Raw genomic sequence first — 21,690 nt, 5'->3', positions numbered from 1 at the left:
CAGAAAAAGCTTATTTTCCCTTTTAATAATATTTTGTCTCATTCTCCTTCCCTCTCTTATAATTGAATGCATATTTCTCCACCATCATTTGAAAACAACATACTGTTCTCCCAACTATTTTCTTTTTCTTTCTTTTAAAGATTTTATTTATTTATTAGACAGCGAGAGAGGGAACACAAGCAGGGGGAGTGGGAGAGGGAGAAGCAGGCTCCCCGCTGAGCAGGCAACCCAGTGTGGGGCTCAATCCCAGGACCCCAGGATCATGACCTGAGCCGAAGGCAGACGCTTAACCAACTGAGCCACCCAGGCGCCCAGGATAGTAATAAATCTTTAAGATTGTGTATAATAGGGCGCCTGGGTGGCTCAGTTGGCTAAGCGACTGCCTTCGGCTCAGGTCATGATCCTGGAGTCCGGGGATCGAGCCCCGCCTCGGGCTCCCTGCTCAGCGGGGAGTCTGCTTCTCCCTCTGACCCTCTTCCCTCTCGTGCTATCTCTCATTCTCTCTCTCTCAAATAAATAAAATCTTAAAAAAAAATTTATTACTATCCTTTTATTTTACACATGCACACACACAAAGCACCAAATACAGATTTTGTCTAAATGACTAAATCTTTGCTTAAGACTGAAGCCAGTTGTAGGGTGAACCTCAAGGATAAAGATACAATGTCTGAAGTTTTTGTTCTTTAAAAAAAGCCTTTGTATTTTCTTAAAAATTTTAGGTGTCAGAATTCAAAAGGTTGACAGTATAGTATAGGAATAATAATTTCTCCGGCTGCTATTGACTGTTCTGTAACCACAGTCACTTTGCTGCCCATTTGAGAAACGAGATGTTATCTTCCAGTTGGGGTTATGGAGGGACAAGGTGTTTTTGGCTCTCCTGCCAACGTAAGGACTTCTGTTAGTGTTGTCTGCACCTTTTTCCTTAATAGTAGCTCTGGAAGGTGAAGACTTCCCTCCCTCTCCCATACTCAAGGATTTGACCAGTACGTGGGATGATGTAATTTCATTGACATAGTCCCACGAACTAAACCCTGGTTTATTGCTCACAGACGTTCTCTAAATATTTTCAGGAGTCAACTTCAGAGGTTGCCCTCACTTTAATTTTTAATTTCTGATATTTCTGACTGCAGTTGTTACTTCCTGCAGTCACTTGAGGAAAAACTAGGAATGTGGCATTGAAATAGTGTGTTTTACTTTCAAGATGATAAAATCATTTCTGAATTTCTGTATGCATCTCAGATTTTGGTATACGAACATGGATTTTGGTGTCTACCCTGAGGAGACGTTACATACCATGTAAGGAACACTTGTATTCTCATGACATGTCAGCTTGGTTACTCAGAATTCTCTGGGCCCGGCACAAAGGCAGAAACATGGATGAATTCCTCATTACTCCAGCAGGCTGTCAGCCCTCAAAGGCCTTCTCGATGTGTTTGTGCATCCAGGTGTCTGCTGTACAAGATACAGAAAGCACATTAGTTCAGGGGGAGAATTTTTCAGTAACACATTTTTCAAGAGTAACATTGTAACCGGGATTCACAGTTTGGGTGGCACTTGACAATTTTTCATCTTCCGACAACTGAAAAGTAGTAGTTAGTCTACAGTAATGGTTTTAACATGCGTTTTGAGTGTAGCATTATTTTCCGTAGACTTAAAACTACAAGGATTTGTCTTCCTAAAGGGCATTCTTGTAAAGACTGTTATTTTCCAGCTTGATTAACGAAAGCAAAATTTTTCTGTAATGCTTTCTTCCTACTCTATATATTAGTTTTCAGGGCTGGATTGAAAGTGATTTATTGTGGATGGTGTTACACATGATTGTGGAGTTTTTTTCTGCTCCTGGATTTTTAAGGTGACAGAGTTGACTTTCTGATTTTAATTTATCTTCACTAGATGAAGAATTCCAAATAGGACTTTTTCTTGAAATACTCATAGCCTGGGGGGGTGCCTGGGTGGCTCATTCATTTAAGTGTCTGCCTTTGGCTCAGGTCACGATTTCAGGGTCCTGGGTTTGAGCCCCCCCGAGTTGGATTCCCTGCTCAGTGGGGAGTCTGCTTCTCCTGCTCTCTTGCTGTTTCTCACTCTCTCTCAAGCAAATAAATTTTAAAAATCTTAAAAAAAAAATACACATAGCCTGAATTAAGTGACTATCACATTAAATTCTTTGGGGCTATTTGCTTTAGTATGATGAAAGCTAATACATGAAGTAATTCTACAAAGATTATAATTGTGATATAATCCAAACTCTGTTACTCTGCCTTGTGTCATTACTTAAATTTTCTGTCAGTTCTAACTTCTTAAACTATTCTTTTTTTTTTAAGATTTTATTTATTCATTTGACAGAGAGACACAGCAAGAGAGGGAACACAAGCAGGGGGAGTGGGAGAGGGAGAAGCAGGCTTCCCACGGAGCGGGGAGCCCGATGCGGGGCTCGATCCTAGGACCCTGGGATCACGACCTGAGCTGAAGGCAGACACTTAACATCTGAGCCACCCAGGGGCCCCTGTCAGTTCTAACTTCTGAGGTTTTAATTATAATATGTCTTGGTGTGGATCTCTTTGGGGTTCATCTTTTTTGGAACTCTCTAGGCTTCCTGAATCTGGACATCTGTTTCCTTCCTGAGGGTAGAGAAGTGTTTAGCTGTTATTTATTCAAATAAGTTTTCTGTCCCCTTTTCTCTCTCTTTTCCTTCTAGGACTCCTGTAATGTGAATGTTATTCCATTTGATGTTGTCCCATTGGTCTCTCAACCTCTCTTCACTTTTTAAGATTATTTTTCCTTTTTGCTGCTCTGTGGATGAGTTCCACTGCCCTGTCTTCCAGGTTGCTGATCCTTCCTTCTGCCTCATCTAGTCTGCTGTTGAACATTCTAGTGTATTTTTCAGTTGACTTATTTTATTCTTCGGTTTGTGACTTCTATTCGGTACTTTTTATATTTTCTATCTCCTTATTGAAGTTCTCACTGTGTTCCTGTATTTGTCTTTTCTTTTTTTTTTTATAGGTTTATTTATTTTAGAGATGAGAGAGAGCAAGTGAGTACGAGTCAGGGGAGGGGCAAAGGGAGAGTGAGAGAAGCAGACTCCCCGCTGAGCACAGAGCCCCAGTGCAGGGTTGATCTCATGACCCTGAGGTCACAACCTGAGCTGAAATCAAGAGTTGGTTGCTTAACTTACTGAGCCACCCAGGGGCCCCGTGTTCATCCATTCTTCTGATTTCCGTGAGCATCTTTATGACTGTTGAACTCTTTATCAGGTAAATTACTCATTTTAGTTTTATTAAGGTTTTTTTCTGGGTTTTTTCTTGTTTTTTGTTTGGAACATATTCCTCTGTTTCCTCATTTGCTTGGCTGTTTTTATGTCTTAGGCAAAACAGCTCTTCTCCTAATCTTGAAGGAGCGGGCTTCTGTAGGAGATGAATCTAATGGGTCAGCTTTGCCCTAGCTCTTGGTTGTCTAGTGAACTTTTGTGATTGCCTAAGCAATCCGTTTTGTACTTGATAGGTCTCAGCTGTTGAGCGTCGGGCAGGACCCGCTAGTGTTCCAAAGCTGGAGGGTGGGATCTCAGCTCTAATTTCAGGCTGATTAGAACCTCAGACCATACCTCCTAAAGTAAGGAAATACAGACAGTCCCCATGGGACTGCAGTTGTGAACCCTGCTGGCTTCCAGACCAGGCGGGCAAGCTGGAGGTTTACAAAGCAGGAGTTTCTCCCTGAGGGGTGAGGGGTTTGTGCTCCACAGCAGGCACCCCATCCCTTGGAACCTGCAAACAGACTCTGGGCAGCAGTTGCAAAAATCAGGGCTCTGGATGAATGTGTCAGCTCCTCTCTGGGAGGTACCGGCGAGCTAGAGCAAAGCTGTAGTGAGTGCTGTTTGGTGGGTTTGGGGCAAGACCACGCCTCTGCCTCTCCTACCCACCTCCATGGTGTCTCCTGGCCTGTGTTTCCTGGGAGCACTTTCATTGCCTCTAGACGTGTGGCAAACCTGAAGGCTGCTTCTCAGGCTGAAGCTCTGGGACGAGTATATAGGCTTTTTTCCACAGGCAGTCTGGTGGTGTGTTTCAGTCGGTTGTCTGTGCAGTGCCCTTGGGTTTGGTAGCCTGCCAAGAGCTGTCTCTCTGATTGTTTCAGTCTGGTGGGAATCAGGAATATAAGCCCCCACGTGCCACTAGAGCCAGGCCATCGAGGAGAGTCCCCTGTGTGGTCCGTGCTCACTCTCTTGCTTTAGTGAAGCAGCTGGAGAGTGCAGGGGTGGGCATGCCCCCCACTTCGGCACAGCGAGAGGTTGCAAGAACCACGTACACGCCCAGTTTAGCAGGGCTCAGGGAGATTGCAAGTGCCTGCCCTGGCAGCACCAGCAAAGCAGAAGGACAGTGCAAAAACGGTGCCCACCAGTGCCTCCATCCAGGAGAGTCCCAACAGGCCCCTGCCCCTCTGGCAGACTCTTTAAGATTAGCAAACAGATCTTTTTCACGGGGCACCAGGGTGGCTCGGTTGGTTGGGTGTCGACTCTTGATTTCTGCTCAGGTAGTGATCTCAGGGTCGTTTGATCAAGTCCCGCATCAGGTTCTGCACTCAGCATGGAGTCTGCTTGTCCCTCTCCCTCTGCCCTTCCCCCAGCTTGCACGTGTACATGCTCTCTCTCAAATAAATAAAATCTTAAAAAAAAAAACCCAACCAGATCTTTTCCACAAATAATCTAGACACTTTCCAAACTGCTGCTTTTGCCCTGGTCCCCAGGATGAGCGAGTCTGTGCACAAGCCCTTCAAGAGTGCAGTCTCTGTTCTCTACTTTGGGTCCTCTAGACTTAAGCCCTGTTGTTTTTCAAAGCCAGGCATTTTGGGGGCTCATCTCTCTGGTGCAAGTCCCAAGGGTTGGGGTGCTTGCTGTGGGGCACACACCCCTGGCCCCCCGGGGAGAAGCTCCAGCTTTATGAGAGCCCTCCTGGTTGTGGGTTATTGCACTGGGGTGGGGTTTGGGGCAAGACCACACCTCTCCCTCTCCTACCCACCTCCATGTGGTCTTTTCTCCACTATTGTGGAAGAGCTGTTCAGCTAGTTTTCAAGTCTTTTTCAAGGGAGTTTTTTTTATACCTATCTGTAGATCCAGAGTGTCTGTGGGAGGAGGTGAGTTCGTGGTCCTCCTGTGTTTCCATCTTGGACCGCCCACAACTGTCAGTTCTAAAAGGAAAGATACTCTTTCTAAAGTTATCTGGACAACATACTCTTAATATTTGTAATATTTGGACTCACTGTCATTCCGTTTCTCATTTTAAGTATTTGAAAGCTCTTAATCTTACTTTTTGTGTGTAAAATTATCAGCTCTTCCAATCTTCATTGCAACATTTTACCCTTCCTATAAAAATTACACATTTATATTTTAACTTCTGGGACTTCAACATGGAAAGTACATAAGGTTCTATTTCCAGCCTGAGTTACGCCTAGAATGCTGAATTGAATGTGAAAGTGGATGCTCAGGTATTCATAACAAATCTGAATTACAGGTCTTGTGCATATCACTGAGAGAGTGATGCTGCTTAGGCGTGGTGGGAATCTATGTGCTCAGATGCCAGTGATCAGTCATCAATTCAGGGGTGTCAGAAATAACACTGAGGTAGGCATCCCCCATTCAACCTTGCCAAGGCCAGTGTTGGGTCATCAGCCATGAGTTTTCTCTCCACAGAGTCTTGGTTTTGGTCTTTTTGTAGAGCCTTTTCTTTCTTATTTTTCTCTGCTGTGGTGTGAGGTGCCTAGTAGTAGATGCTCTGAATTCTTCAAATATCTTCTCTCTTTTTCTGGATAGCAGGATGAGATCTTACGTGGGGGAGCTGTTCCCACGTTCTGTGGAGCACAGAGCTGTCTCAGCATCCAGGGCTGACCCCACAGCGTCACTGTGCCGTCCACAGCCTGTCTGTGTCCATTTCCATCTCGGGTCCCAGTTCATTCTGCCTGAGGGGTTGTCTTTTTCCCCCCTTTCTCCTTAGGTTCAGAAACATTACTAGCGTTTGCCTCGGTGTGTCTTTTCTTATCGATCTGTCCAGAGCTGGTCCCCTTTGTTGCCCCCCCTTCGTCTGTCCTTTTTCTCAGTCTCAGGATGCAGACTTAGAGTCTCATATCTGCTCCTTTAAGATTCCCATCGCTTCACACTGGTAATCTCTGCTTTGTGCTTTCTTGGCCTTGATCTTCTGAGTCAGTGCTTCAAGAATCACGTGTGACTACCTTCACCTTCTCTTTGTGTGAAGAGGTTAGTTGGAAGTTCCTGGTCTTTCTGGTTTTCTTTTGTATTTTTTTTTTTTTTTTTTTTTTTTTTAGTTACAGGAAATCTTTTTTTCCCTGTGTGTTACAATTGAATCTCTTTGAGTACTGTTATTATTATTTAATTAAAATTGAAATTGTCCATAGCTCTCTCTTCTTGGGTGTGTGATCTGTTTCTTCTGAGCCAGCCTTCTCTCTGCCATGAGACCCTTGGAAGGGGGCTTATCTTTCTTTGGGGGCCCAGGGGGCTGGGGCCGGTGGAGTAGAAAGCAGCCGTCCCTGTGTCCACAGCTGACACTGCAGCACCCTCCTGCCCCCACCCCACGCATTCTCTGAGGCTCCGGAGCAGGAAGCACAGCCTCTTCTTGCAGTTGTCCCTCTGCCTTGGGAGCCTGGGGATCCGGGCAGAGCACGCAGGCCAGCGCTGACCTTCCTGCTGGGTCCACAGGTGTCTTCGGGCCTCCTGCTCTGGGCGCTCCAGGGCCGGTCCCTCCAGCTCGAGGCAGAAAAAGCCTGCAGTCCCTCCTGCCTGGAGCCACCGTCTGTGCACCCAGGCACCTGCGGTTCTCAGTGCTGGACCAGCAGAGTCGGGGCGGAAGTGGGGAGAAGGCAATGCTAGGGTCACCACCATCTTCTTTCAAAGAGAAATGTGAAAGATGTGATCTCGAGGAAAAGAATGAAGGTTTATTGGGCAGTGCGTCACTGAAATGCCTTTATTTCACACTTGAATAAGTATTGTTGTCCCATTATACCAGTGAAGCAGCCTGGGAGATTAAGTGATTGACCCAGTAAGGCATAGTGGTGGAACCAGGGAGTGAACCCGCTGTACTTTTTCTGCTCCCCCCATCTCTTTCTGAGAGGAGAGGCCAGGGGGTGCCTGGCCTGAAGGAAGCGCTTAAGGTTAGTTTTTGCTGCTACGTGGCACTCTGCCGTCCTTGCGGTTACAAGCCTATGGGTGCATTGGGGAAAATGCTGGAGTGGTGGATTTCTTTCCAACGGGATTTATGTCCAGAGCTTCCATTATTCAAACTTTTTAACAAGGACTTGGTCTAGTAGTTGCTTGGATGAATACAAGAAGCCACTGAGGGCTGAAGTCGCCCCAAAGAACCTTATTCTTGAATACCAGGTTCAGTGACCATGTAAGCAGATGCCTGAAGCTGCCATTGGCAGGGGCTTGCATGAGTTCTGCTTAGGCTGAATATTACATAATTGAGGCATATTAAAATGTTGCTGTTGCTATCACAAAAGGCTTTGGGTTTGGTCTTTTAGGATAGCTTGACCTATTTTCCTCACTGTCTACGTAGAGATTAAAAGAGCAGATCCTGAGAGCCAAGAGGAGGCAGGCACGGTTTTCCGGTGCGGGCTCAGCCGGGTCCCGAGACCTTTGCCCGGCCCATGTCAGCATCTGCCAAAGAGCTTAGCCGGCGCCAGATCTGAGGGGACCTGGACCGTTTCTGACGTAATGTTGGGTTAAGTTTGAGAGTATGAAGAACAACAGACTTTTGAGTCAAAATTCCTGAGTCTCCTTTGAGTCCAGCCAAATCTTGAATTCTCCGACTTTCCAGTCTCTACCAATTTTGCTTGGCAAAGTAACCTAACCTGAGCCTCAGTTTTCTAATTTGTAAAATGGGGGAATAGTAGCTACCTCACTGCCTTTTTGGAAGGGATCACATGTTTGTAAAGCATGTGTAATGTCAAGCCCATAGCAAATCCTCCGTGAATATGAGTCCCTGTCCCTCCCCTCTGTCTGCTGCTTGAACCCTTCTGGGCTTTTCTTAAGGATAAAGAGGGGAGATGCTGGGCCATGTAAACAGTTTGTGTGGGGCTTGCTTGGTCCGTGAGCACCCCAGGCTCACTCCCTTTGAGGTGATTACTCATGTCTGTATGTGGATGTTGGTGTCACTTAGAATCAATTCTCAGGGAATCTGTTGCTCATGAGGTTTGGTTATAGAATATGACTAGTAATGGTTGGCATCGATCATTCCTTTTTTCCAGGAAAGACTGGGGAAATCTGAGAAATCGGAGGTTTTAGCTGGACCCAAAGGCAGATCCCCCATCAGCGATCAGCCATCGCTCCTGGCAGGGGCTTCTGGGGCTGGGGTCCTACTGTCTTACAGTGTGAGACAGTTTGGGAGCCCATGCCCCCCCCCCAGCTCTGCACCACGTTCCTGTGCAGGTCACCTCCTGTCTTGTTGGGGGCTGGCAGGTGTTAGTGCTGTGCAGTGGGGGTGAGGCGAGCAAACTGGACCCGGGGGCCCCACACAGGCCCACGCACAGGGGACCCCCAGCGCAGGGGTGAAATGCCAGTGACTGGCGGCAAAAAATGTGGCCAGAGGCCTGAGGTCTCTAGTCTGGGAGATGCCGGGCAGCAGAAATCCCAGGTCAGCGGACTGAGGAAGTGTGAAACCCGATTACTTACAAATGCCAGCATGTTTTCAGTCCCTTTTACCCTCTGCAGATGAGAGGAGAGTGAGACTCTCATGGAGTGTTTTCCTTCTGCTGCCCGTTCCACCTTCAGAAGGAAGGGCCCAGTGCTGCAGCCGTGGGCTCGCCGAGCTTGACCATGCAGGCAGCTCCCCAGCCTGACCGTGGCGGGGACCGAGCCCTTGCGGCTCGTTCTGCTCTTTGACCTGGCCGTGTGACAGGGCTCTGCTCTCGGGGCTTTCTCAGAGCCTTGCTCGGGGCCCTTTGCTGCTCGCCCTTCTCTCTCGCCCCAAGAGCGGGCCTTTGGTCCTGAGGTCCTCCGTGGGACAGTCAGGAGTCCCCTGTGGGAAGAGCCACCTGCTGTCAGCAGCAGTCACTGAGCACGTCTGCCTGCTGAGCACTGGCCCGCACCTTCACGCACCCCCACTGGCCATGAGCATCGCCATGTCTGACGTGCACTGTCTGCACCCCACGGTGCGGGAGGGGTGACCCACGGGGATGCTCGCCACCTAGGGTGTCTGTGACCCGGGGGGCTCCTGTGACCCCGGGGCCAAGGCCGACGTCCCTTCCTCAGACCACACAACCTCCCTAAAAGTGAGTGTGGCCCATCCCTGTCTGACGGTCTGCATGGAGCAGTCCCTCCTGGGAGATGCCAGGCGTCGGTGGGAGGGACAGAGTGCTGAAGGGGACGGTGGTGCTTCCAGGGTAAGTGTAGACATCATGATAAAATAGCCGGGGTCTTAATGGCTGTGTCAGAGCCCTGACCCTGTGTCCTCCTAGTTGAGTGACCTCTCTGAGTCCCTTTTCTCATAAAGTGGAGAAAGATCAACGGAACTCAGAGGATGGTTAGGAGAATTAATGTGTCTAACATTTATAAGTCCCTTTCCTAGCGCCTGGCACAGACGAGGTCCCCAGTGAGGGCTGGCGCTCGCCCTGTTGCTCTGTATCCTCGCAGTGGACGGTGAACCAAACATGTACTTATCGAGCACTTATTCAGTTCAGGCTCGGCAGTGGACAAAGCCGATCCTTGCGTTCTAGAGGGGGAAGCAGACAACAAGCACCAATCGGGACAAACAGATGGCCTATTCAAATGGAGGTGTTTCAGAGGACGGGAACAGTAGACAGGACTGGGGGGCTTGGGAATGATGGAGCAGGGGAGGGGGCTTAGTCGTGGAATTAGATAGGGCAGACAAGTTAGGCCCCATTGAGAAGATAAGATCTGAGCGAAAGCTGTCAGGAGGTGCGGGAGTTGGCCAAGTGGATACCTGGGGAGTGGGGGTTCCTCCCATCGCGATGGGTGAGTAGCCAGCGTATGAGGCCCATGGTGGCAGTGTGTCTGGAGGGCGGGTGCCAGGAGGGGCAGGTGGCTGAGGACGAAGAGAGGGGGGAGGAGAGGGAGGAGGTCACAAGGGTAAAGGGTGGAGGGGGGTCATGTGGGGGGCCTTCCAGGCCATCTTAAGGACATGGCTTTTTCCTTTGAGTGAAACGAGAGCCTTTGGAGTGTTTTTTAGCAAAGGGTAGTGTGGCCCAATGTAACTTTTGAAGAGCTGCTCTGAGCACAGGGTGAGAACAGAGCACGGGGCGGGGGGCGGGGGGCAAGCATAGGCCGTGGCCCCCGCCACAGTCTGACAGGAGATGGTGGAGGAGTGGACGCTGTGAGGTGTGCAGATTCCAGCTGTGGGTTGGAACTAGATGCAGCTGGGTACTCACATGGGTCGGCTGATTCGACCTTGGGAACCGAAGGTTGGAGGAATCTCCACCAGTGTTGACAGAGGAAATATGCATCATTTTGCTACAAGTTTAGATTTAGTATCCAGTGAAGATGCCGTCAGCAGCACCTTCCGGATGATTATCACCAGCGACAGTGTTAGCGGTACCTGCAGCCGCTGTCTGGCCTGCTGGACTTGCCCATAGTGGCTGAGCTCCTAGGCGTCGAAGAGGTGGGCCTAACCACTTTGACCTATAAGGGGAGCACATGCTGGAGTCGCTGGACCAATGGGAGGCCAAGGCCAAGGAGGGTGTTTAGCTCTGCCGAAGGACCCCTCCTGAGAAGAAGGCCTCCCCTGGGCACCTCCAGGCAAAACCTTCTGCTCACTGAGTAGTCGCCTCCCTGAGGAGATACCAAATGGGCATCAGCAAGACAGGGAGGGATTTTTTTTTTTTTTGTGGGATTAGGGTTGCCAGATAGAATACAGGCTGCCAATTCAATGTGAATTTCAGATAATAAATAATGTTTGAGTGGGCATATCCAAGAGCTGTTGGTTCTTTATGGGAAATTCACATTGAGCTAGGCATCCTGTATATTATTTTGCTAAATCTGGCTACTCTCTCTTGGCGTGTTCTTGCTAATTGATGGGCTGCACCTGAGCCTGAGTCTGCCACCTTAGTAACCTGTCAGGGTTGCCAAGTAACAGGACTTGACTTTGAAAGAACCATTTACTGTTGTGGGGAAAAGGCTCTGCCGGGTTCCTGGCTCAGTCGGTCTCCATTGTCTGGGCTGCGAGGGAGGGCCTCGTCCTGAGCTCTGATCAGAACACCCTGTGTGTCCTGCCCTTCCTCTTGTTTTTCCCAGACGAGTTGCTCCAGGGGATGGAGTGCACGCCCACTGCTGGGTTTTAAGTTGTATCAGGTGTGACAGTGCTGGCCGTGAGGGAGGTCTTCCAGCTGCTGTAAACCCAGGACTGGGAACGGTAGGGGTGGAGTCGGGTGCCGGGAGCACAGACGCCTTGGGCTGGCTCTGTCCTCGAAGGGCTTATGGTCTGTTCTGGGGATACCTGTGCTTCCAGCCCTATCCTGAGCGTCCACTCCGCTAGATACCACCGCCCATCTGTATGAGCTGATTATGCCCGCATCCCCCCATATCTGCATGTTGAAGTCCCCATTCCCAGAACCTCAGAATGTGTCTGTATTTGGAGATAGGGTCTTTAAAGAGTTGATAAAGTTAAATAATGAAGTCATTAGGGTGGGCCCTAATCCAATACAACTCGTGTCCTCATAAGAAGAGATTAGGGTACAGATACACACAGAAGGGAGACCATGTGAAGACCCAGGGAACAGATAACCATTTACAAGCCAAGGAGAGAGGCCTCAGGAGAAACTACCCCTGCCCACACCTTGATATTAGACTTCTAGCTTCCAGAACCGAGGGACAACACAGTCCTGTTGTTTAAGTCCCCCGGTCTGTGGGACTTTGTTAGAGCAGCTCCGGCAGACAACAGACCATTGTACAAGGAAGTGTGACAAGACACGTGAGTCACCGAGGCAGGCAGGCTGGACTCCAGGGGTTGAAGGGAGGCGGTCTCAGTTCTGTGTGCTATTCAGCCCTTTGCCATTTGGGACTCTCAGGAGCCTGTGGGATTTCCGGGACCAGAAGCGCCATGTCCGATGTGAAGGTGAGGCATGGGGAGGTGAAGGACTTCCTCTGCAGCGTGCTGCCCCTGGCCTGGGCATTGGTGGTTCCTGACCAGCAGGACCTGGTGCCCATGCTGGGGACTCTGCCCCCAGAGCCAGCTCTGTGTTTTCACGGGCTCACAGCTTTAGAGCTGGGTTCTTCCTGGCAGCCTCTATGTAAGCTCTACAGAAGGCAAGTCACATAAGGAAAATGTCAGCCAGCTCAGAAGCTCTGAGACGGTTGATCTTCCTTGAGGAGATCTAACTGCTTTATGTGTTTTAGCTGTAACATCCCTGCAGAAGAGTGTACGATCTTAAGTCACAGCTCGATGGATTTTTGCATATGTATATGCCCATGTGTTCCTGGAGGAGGTTTTGAAAATAATATTATCCTAGAGCTATTTTTATGGCAATGACATCTTTCAGTAATTATAATTCATAAATACGTCCACCCAGTCAAAAACTAGGAATTTGAGGGGCGCCTGGGTGGCTCAGTCGTTAAGCGTCTGCCTTCGTCTCAGGTCATGATCCCAGGGTCCTGGGATTGAGCCCTGTGTCGGGCCCCCTGCTCAGTGGGGAGTCTGCTTCTCCCTCTGCCTCTGTCCTTCCCCCCACTTGTGCTCTCTCTCTCTCTCTCTCAAATAAATAAAATCTTTAAAAAAAAACTGGGAATTTGAAGACTTGGGTTAATTGAAGGGAGGAACAGCAAAACTTGATTCTAGGTTATTGGTTTTGTTATGCTCTAGAACTTCAAATTATAGAGTCTCTACTTTTTCCATGTGAATGGTATTGGGGAGTTTTTGCTTTAGATTCTGGAGTTAGGGAAACAGTCTCCTGAATTTAAATTGGAGAAGTTAGCTGGTGAGGTTAGCAAAGCCAAATGGTAGTTCCACTCAGCACATCAGTGCAGCTTGAAGCCTGGCTCCGCCCACTCCCGCCCCCCAGCCTTAGGGGCCTGATCCAACATGACAGGAGGGAGTTTCGCCTGCAGAGGCTAGGTTGAAGGTTTCATGTGAGCATGCAGGCGTGCACGTGTGTGCACGTGTGTGGGTAGACCTCAGTATTCTGGATTCCCTCTCTTGGCCAGAGAGAGCTGAGGATTTGGCATAAATCAAAATGGAACTCTGTGTCCAGGAGCACCAATGTGCCTCCCAGCCATCGTCTTAGAAAGGACCCTGGAGTGTGACTCCACACCCCTAGAAATGGTCTGTTGTAGGTACATGAAGTTTCAGGATGCCCCGTCTGATTTACTGATTTTTAAAAGCTGAGTGACTGTTTTGCATAGTACCTAATGAGCAGGCTTGTTACACTCATCTGTCTGATCCTCCCAACCGTGCCGCCGTGGGAAGGCTGTGCTCCTGGCCTAAAAGATGGTGGCTCACATGGGCCACGGGCAAGTCAGGCGCACCCTGGGTTTTGCAGCCCTGAAGCCCAGGGTCATCTGTGACGCCCCTCGTGCGTGCTGTCCTCTGCCTCCATGGAGCGTCTTGGAGTACGTGTGGAAGGTTACCAACTCAGTATGAATGAGTGTGTACCACTGTGTCCCAGGCATGCCTTAGCTATGGAGGCTCACCACCCTCTATTTTTTTTTTAAGGATTATTTATTAGAGAGAGAGAGAGGGAGGGAGGGAGGGAGAATGCACGAGCAGGAGGAGGGGCAGAGGGAAAGAGAGGGGAAGCAACTCCCCGCTGAGTGGGGAGCTTGACAATGTGGGGCTCTGGCTCGATCCATGACCCTGAGATCATGACCTGAGCGGAAACCAGGAGTCAGATGCTTAACTGGCTGAGCCACCCAGGTGCCCTTCATCACCCCCTATTGTAAAAACAGTCCTGCAAGCCCCAGGCTGGAGACCCTCATAAGGGCAGGAGCTTACGGTGTGGTGGAGGAGCTTGGGGAGAGAAGGGCAGGAGTGAGGAGACCAGAGGAGTTGGGAGGAGGAAGAGGGGGAAGAGGGAGGAGAAGCAGGAGCCATGGGAGCTGAGGGGTGGAGCGTCTGCCCTCCTGGCACCCAGGAGCACCGTTCCTGAGTGCAGTGGAAGAACAGGGTCCCTTCAGTCCCAGTGAAAGTTTTACGGGAAAGTACGTGGAGGCTGGTGAGGCCGTTGGCAGAGTTCACCAGGCAGGCTGTCCCGGGTCACAGGTGCATCATTGGGGGAGGGGCACCTTACCTGTTGTGCTGTGGAAATAGTCCTGACCAAGGGGTCAGTGGTCTCCAGGGAGATAAAAAGATAGTAGCATATTTTATTGAAAACTTGGGTGAGGTATATGGGACTTGTTCTTTTGAGGAGCCAAAGGTGGGGCTTGAATAAGAGAAGTCTGGGATTATGGAAGATTTACAGTCCAGCCAGGGAGACTGAATGAGTAAGAGAGGAAGAAGCGGGTGGAAGCCAAGGGTGTGGGGATGGGGGCCGTGGGCGGGCTCTGGGGCCTGCACTGGTGGGCTCTGCAGCCGGGAGCCTGCAGAGGGGCCGAGCAGACCCTTTAAAAGCCACCTGGGCTTCTAAGCAGAGTGTGGGCTAGGTGGGGCCCCCGGGGGAAAGCTCCTCTTTTCTGAAGTCTGGTTCTTGGCCTGTCATGGATGCTGGGATTGGGCCAGAGCCTTGTGGAGCAGGTGTGGTCCATGCTCTCGGATGGACAGACCTGCCTGGGTGGGATGTCGCAGAGTGGGTTCCTCCTTTCCTTCTCTGCACCCTGCGGTCTCCTGAGTCCTGGTGTCCCGTCACAGCATTGGCCTGGCACCTGTGCCAGAGCACACACACCCCTCCTCCCTCTTCTTCCCCCATCCCTCTCTTATTCCCCAGCACTGCCTTCCTTCACCCCCGCCCCCGGCCACACACCCCCTCCTCGCCACCTCCCTTCAAACTGAGGGTCCAGCTATGTCTCACCACCCACCTGCTGCTCCAGGCTCTTTGGTTAAGCTCCGTGGAGTCTGGTGCATTGTTCCCCAGGCCCCGTGGGGTGGATGGCGAGGCTTGCTGGGGGATTTCCATTGATGAGATCCCAAGCTGGAACAGGAGCATGGTCAGGGGGACAGAAGCTCTTGAGGAGCCATTCAGACCCTGGGGACACAGGTCATGGACACAGGGGCCATGTGGACCCAGTAAGAGGTGAGGGCCCTAGGGGCCACGGAGCAAAGGTGTTGGCGCTGGAAATCTCGATAATGCTCTGATAGAGGATGGGTTTCCGAGGAGCTCTGAAAGGGTGGACGAGAGAATGAAAGGGTAGGACAGAGTCCTGAGGTGGCTGCCCTGGGCGCCATGCCATGGTGCTGCGCTCCAGGGCTCTTGTGAGTGAGAGATACAATGACAGAGCTCTGGGTGCTTTTTAACTGAACTTTGGATGGGGGAAGAGCTGCCTGGAAGTAAAAGACTTTTGAAGTTTTAACTTAAAACAGGCTCAGATGGTGGCCTGTCGTCAAAGCCTTCCGCCTCCACGGCTGGGCTTTGGCCTTCCCTGGCTGCTTGCTTGTTCCCACCCAGTGGGAAAGACTGCAGAGTCATCCCAGCCCGAGACTCTGGTGCCCAGCAGAGGTGGGCCCGGGCATCCTGATACCCTGGGGCTTCCTCTTCGGGGCCACCCCCCTCCCTGTGACACGGGGCTCTCCACATCTCTCAGCACAGCCCCTGTGTGGAATGGGGGCCAGGAAGCCAACTGGAATGGGTGTCCGAGACCAAGCCCCAAGTCGTGTCTTCTGTCCTTTCTGAGTTGTCTCTTCTCTCCGTCTTGCGGCAGTCAGCACATACTGCGGGTGTAGACTTTTCTCAGTGATGCCTCAAGCCCTGCGATGGAAGGCCCTGGTAGAAATCTAAGTGGCAATTACCTTCTCTGCTCCAGCCTTTGGGACCCAGGGCATGTGAAGGGAGCAGGATGCAGATGCAGAAACAGTGTTTGATGCTGATGCATATGTGGTCCTCTGCACCTGAAAGTCATCTTGTTAGCTGGCACCAGCTAGGGTGCCACCCTGCACTCCTAGGTGAGGGAGCAGGTGGGGGGATTGGGCACCACCAAGAAGAAGAAGAACTATTGTTTGCCTGCTCAGCCTGGAATCAGGTGTTCAGCATTCACTGCATTAGAGATAGAAACCCCTCGGTTTACAGATAAGAAGGGAGCAGATACCCAGAGAGGTTAAGCTCTAGATGCAGAGCCGAGCCTAATACCACAGCTCCTTGCTGGATCCGTGTGTGGGTGTGTGCACACTGTCCAGAAGGCCACGTGTTGGTTCCTGCGGGGATTCCCAAGCAAACCGCTGCTGGGCTACGGTCAAGTTACTGTTGGTCCACAGTTAAGAGGAAAAATAAGGACCCTGGGGTGCTGCGTAAGGCTAAGTGTGTTTTTGATTGCAATTCCATTCTTTTTATTTTTTTTATGTTAAAATGATTAAAATCATGATTGAGGTTTGGGGGGGAAGGGCACTCATGGCAAAATAACCTTTGGAAGCCCTTTGGGTTCCCTTCTGTTTTTTAAATTGTCACTCATGTGTGAAATTGAAAAGCCCATGAACATGAATGCCTTCAGCAGCCTCCTCCCTGCCACTGATCAGGAAGGGTCCTCTCTTGGCCAGAACTGGGAACATGCTCGCTCACCGTCTCCAGGAGGCTCGGTGCCTCCTGGCCTCATTCCACAGGGGAGCTTCTCCGAAGCCTGAGGAGGGCCCGCTCTTTGCCTGGGATCGGCACCTTGGAAGTTCACCGAGGCACTATAAAAGAAAAAATTCAAAGGAAGTAAGATTTTCATTTGGGTTTTGAGATCTGGGTATGAAGCTTCACAGTCCTGGTAAGCATCAATCCTGCCTTTTCCTGTAAAAAGTTCATTTCATCTCTGCTCTTTTCTAACCACATCATTAAATGAGCGAATGCCCAGCAGGACGCCTGCATCTGGCTCCCTGTGGTCCCCTTCTCTGGGGCAGGCTGGGGCTGCCGCTGAGCCTGGAAGAAAGGCATGCAGTTTGTGGCTTTAGTTTTATCTAATGGTATCATGAAGATCAGTGCCAGGTGTTTGGTGCTGCTTAATAATTGTAAGGCCCATTTTATTTATTAGCTATTAGAAATGGTGAGGGTGAGGTTTATTTCTCTTGAAAATAGCACACTCTCTTAAGTGCACCAAAAGTACCGCAGGAGCTGTGTTCTGTGGATGGCTGTTGCTCCTCTGTCTGCACAGGAGCGCACGGTTTGGTCCTAGAAGTTGTTCTAGTTCAAAGAGAAAAGCATGTTGTAACTTAGCACATAAGGCGTTGACCTGGAGGGGAGGGGGCTGATGTTACATTTGTATGGGGTGTTATGCTTTTCGTGGATGCCGGCGTCCTATGTGGGTCACGCCATAGTATATGCCATTTTATAATGATGCCATTTGAGAAGTATCTCTGTAAACACTCTCTTACATCCCTGTGGGGGAAGGACAGAGCAAGCACATCTTTTTCCTAGGAGAGAAAATGAGGGGGCAAATTTGGAAAATTGCTAAATTGTAGTACCATGTGCAGTTTCTGAATCTTTCCTGAATGTTTTGATGACTAAATAAGAGAGTGAGTCAGGACCCTGTATGAGACCCTCCCTTTGCGCTGTTGTGAGTTAACCCCCATCTGCTTGGTTCCAGATGTCTGCTGACAGTGACTGATGGGCTGGCAACAGCTCCTCACTCCACCCCCTCCAGCACACACACTTGGGCAAACCCTGTCCTTGGCGATGAGCCCCTGCTTTCCTGATGGCCTACTAAGCCGGTCACCCTGGCCAGTCAGTAGGAAGTGGAGGTGGAGAAGCTGACCCCGAGCCCCTGCCAAAACCCACATCCGCTGAGTCAGCCTTCCAGCCCCTGTGAGCAGCAGGTGCAAGCCGGCCTCCCTGGAACGGGCAGGTTGGCGGGGGGGTGAGGGGGGGGTGGAGTTGGGAAATGCTCTGACAGCTCTGAGCCCAGATCCCTGCTCTGGGCAAGATACCCCCTAGCCTTAGACTTGGTTCACCCTCACTCTTGTCGAAGCCCAGTAGCAAAGACAGACAGGAACGCAACTGTTGTCAAATAAATGAGGGTTGATTGAGTTTGCTGCAGTGAGAACGTGCACCAGACTGGATGGCTTGGAGGAGGGGGTTGGGAGGAGCTCTGTACAGGGATTGGGCTTCTCCTGGGTGGTTTTCAGACAGGTTTGAGGCAGCCGAGGCCAGTTCTGCATTGGAGGGTGTCCGGACCCGTCAGTGATAGAGCGTCCTGGTCATTCGTCTAGAAGGTGGAGGACTGGCGTGGGGCTGGGACGGTACGGGCAAAGCTCCGGTGGTAGATGGAGCAAGAGATGCTTAGTTATTCTGATGGTTGCAGAGTGCCCTTCCGCCGGGTGTCCCCCCACACGATGGGCTGGCCTCATCTGATGATGGTTACATTCTAGGGCATCCTAAGTTCAGTGGCGAATATCCCAGCCTGGCTGTCAGCAGTTTCTGGCCTCTGCTTGATTTTCTCACCCTCCCACCTCTGGACACCAGTTCCCTTCTTTACAACAGGGGTAGGAGTGAATCCCTGAGGCTGGTCAGAAATCCAGCTCTAGGGCAGATCTGGGCCCACACCAGGCCCACTGGATCAGCAGCAGCATAGCGAGTCCTGCAGAGGTTTCTAGGCACGTACATTTGAGCAACACAGCTCATCTGCGTTTGTGTGTTCAGTGAAGGGAATGGATCTGAGGAACGGCAGTCATCTTGGCAAAGAGGCACTGTCTAAAGGCTGTCCTAAATTTCTCCTGGTGCCACTTCAAGATAAGATGGCATACATAAAATAAATGAGGAGTGTCTCAGCCATTCCGCTTAAAGCTGGTGGTATGTAAAATTGTATTACTGTGAGGTAGGTAGGGTTTGTGTTGGGAGCCCAGGTCCCATGCTGACCTCGCCCTCTTATGAGCCGTTTCTCCCTACAAAAACTTGTCTTGACATTTAAGAAGGATCTAATAAAGTCATTATGCTAAGATGTTCGTGCTAATGATTTATTTCCCTACCTAGGCTCTCTGGGGTATTTTAATTTTTAGCCAGATACAAGGCTCTTGATCCAAAGGAGTGAAATTCTAACGATGGGGGCGCCTGGATGGCTCAGTCGTTAAGCGTCTGCCCTCAGCTCAGGTCATGATCCCAGGGTCCTGGGATCGAGCCCCGCATCAGGTTCCCCGCTCCACGGGAAGCCTGCTTCTCCCTCTCCCACTCCCCCTGCTTGTGTTCCCTCTCTCGCTGTGTATCTCTCTGTCAAATAAATAAATAAAATCTTTAAAAAAAATTGTAATGATGGAACTTCTAGAATTTCTACTGGTGAGAAACTTTCCATGGTAAAGAGAAGGGCTGTGAGTGCCAGGCTCATAGTTTACTACCTGTGGGCATCTGAATAAGACTGAACAGGCCCGGCTGATGACGTCAGGTAAAGCTCTGCCTTCATCATCGAGACACCCCTGATCTCAGAGTTTGTTCATTCATTTGTTGCCTTGAGGGTGAGAGGGTGAGCAGCCGTCCAGTTTTGCATGAGACTGAGGGGTTTCCTGGGATGCAGGACTCACAGCCCTAAAACTCAGCCAGTTGTAGACAGAGTGGGGTGGCTGGTCACCAGAGAATGAGAGATGTGCCTGTTTTGAAAACATGTGCTAGGTGTTAAGGGCCCTGTAAATGTCAGGTGTCGGTACTGCCTCACTGCAAGGATTCTGGCCTTCTGTTTAAACTTGATCTGATGGCAGTGTGGTGGGGCGCTGTCAGGCCAGCCCTTCTGTGCTAGCTCATTGTCTCTTGGGAGACTCACGGTGCTTGAGCTTGAGAGTGACACAGAGGCAGTGTCTGGGGCCAGAGGGCCTTTGAAGAGGTCTGAGTTCTGTGGATATTTGAGAACTCCGCTACTCAGAGCCTGGCAAAGCTGTAGGCCCTTGGCCATCAGCTGGCTTTTCCTGGCTTTTGCCTCCATTCCCGGCTTCTCAGACAAAACACATTCTAGGGGAAGGCATTCTGTGCTCCTGCCTTGTGGACAAGAGGCTTCGTGAGCAGAGATGGGCGTGAGAAGCCAATGTGGAGATGGGCAGAGTGGGCTCAGCCCCCCTGTGAGGTCAGAAATAAACAGTGCTGGTGACGGAGCTTGGGGAAATGGAGGCATAGTTGTCTATTCTAGCCAAAAGTACCTTTGTGTCCCATCAAGCAGTTGAAAAGCTTCCTGACTTAAAAGGAGCCAGTTTGCTTTATGGGCAGGAAGATTGCAGATTTCTTTGGGGAATACTTTTTGGAAAGAGGGTGGGGGAAATGGAAGTGACCACTGGGGAGGTATTGGATCACATATTTCCGCCACTTAGATCCGGTTTAAGATAATTATTGAATGTCATGTTAATCAAAACAGGAAACAGAGTAGTTATAAGAGGGGATGTATGTTAATACTTTTGATGTTTTGACTTTGGATAGTTCGGTGAAACGGAGGTTCCTGACTGCATGGGTGGGAGATGGGGGAAGAAGAAGAGTTCTGAGGATTGTATGTTTTGGAGACTTGGCCGAGCTTGTATGCATCATGCAATGAGATTGTGTGCAGGAGATCCTGGAGAGAGATGGACCCCGGTTCAAATCCTGCCTCTGGCATGCAGATCTGGGGTCCTCGGGCAAAGTATAAACCCTCCTATTAGTGCTTTCCCTCTGCTAAACACACCCATGCTAGGTGCTCTGCCAGAAAATCACCCTGTGTGCACTCAATTCAGCTTCACACGTATGGAAAGTAGTTCTCTTATGTTTGTTCTTTTTGTGTTTAATCAGTCCTTTGAAAAGCTGTTTCCAGGAGGGCAGTTCAAAATAGAGGCATAAGAAGACCCTGAGCTCACCTCCTCTCATGAGTACACCAAATCTACAGCTATGTATGGAACATTCCCTCTGAAAAAGAGTCGAAAGCTAGCTGAACAGCTCTTCCACAAGAGGATAAAAGGGCACATCAAGATGGCTAGGAGACACAGTCTTGCCAAAAACCTCACCCCCAGCACAGTGATCCGTAAGCAGGAGGGGTCTCACAGACAACAGATCATTTCCCCGAGGAGTGAAGAGTTCAAGCCCCACATCAGGCCCCCCAACTCTTGGGACCTGCACTGGGGAGATGAGCCCCCAGAACTTCTGGCTTTGAAAACCAGTGGGGCTTACACCCAGGAGACCCACAGGGCTGTGGGAATCTGAGACTCCGCTCTTAAAGGACCCATGCACAGACCCCTCTCCTGGGATGCAGCACAAAAGGAGCCCATTGAAAAGTGCCTAGACCATATGTGAAGGAAATTCATTGACTAATTTTAAAGCATCTGCTAGAGGGGCAGGACTGTAGTGTAAGTCTCCAGGGAGGGAGACGCTGGTGAATACCACTTTCACACTGTTCCTCTATCTTGCTTGTGTGGCCTGTGCTGGCCCAGTGCTTCCCTATGGCCCCACGCTGCTAAGCCTGTCAGGCAGGCATGCCCCAGCCCAGTGCCCCCTGCATCCCTGCCAAAGCCAGCAAGTGCATGCAGCCCACACAGGGGACCTCCCCCTTGAACATGTGGCTCTGGTGCCCAGGGGGCTTGTGTTCTGGGCCCCATAGAACTGAAACAGAGAGGCAGTTCTTGGCAGGCTACCACCTCCAGGACACTGCATAGACAGCCAACTGAAACATACCCCAGTCTTTCAGTG

General features: G+C 50.4%; 1 protein-coding gene across 1 annotated transcript in view; it reads left to right on the top strand.

The window, feature by feature from the left end:
• The window catches only part of PGBD5 (piggyBac transposable element derived 5), a 100,137-nt gene that overhangs the window by 15,816 nt on the left and 62,631 nt on the right, over positions 1-21,690 (top strand). The window lies entirely within an intron of this gene.

Source organism: Eumetopias jubatus, unplaced genomic scaffold (assembly GCF_037043125.1).
Source record: "Eumetopias jubatus isolate StellerSeaLion01/CBP00866 unplaced genomic scaffold, mEumJub1_p1.0 scaffold_17, whole genome shotgun sequence".
Taxonomy (NCBI): domain Eukaryota; kingdom Metazoa; phylum Chordata; class Mammalia; order Carnivora; family Otariidae; genus Eumetopias; species Eumetopias jubatus.
The sequence above is the reverse complement of the archived record's forward strand: the minus strand, read 5'-3'. Positions and strand labels throughout refer to the sequence as shown.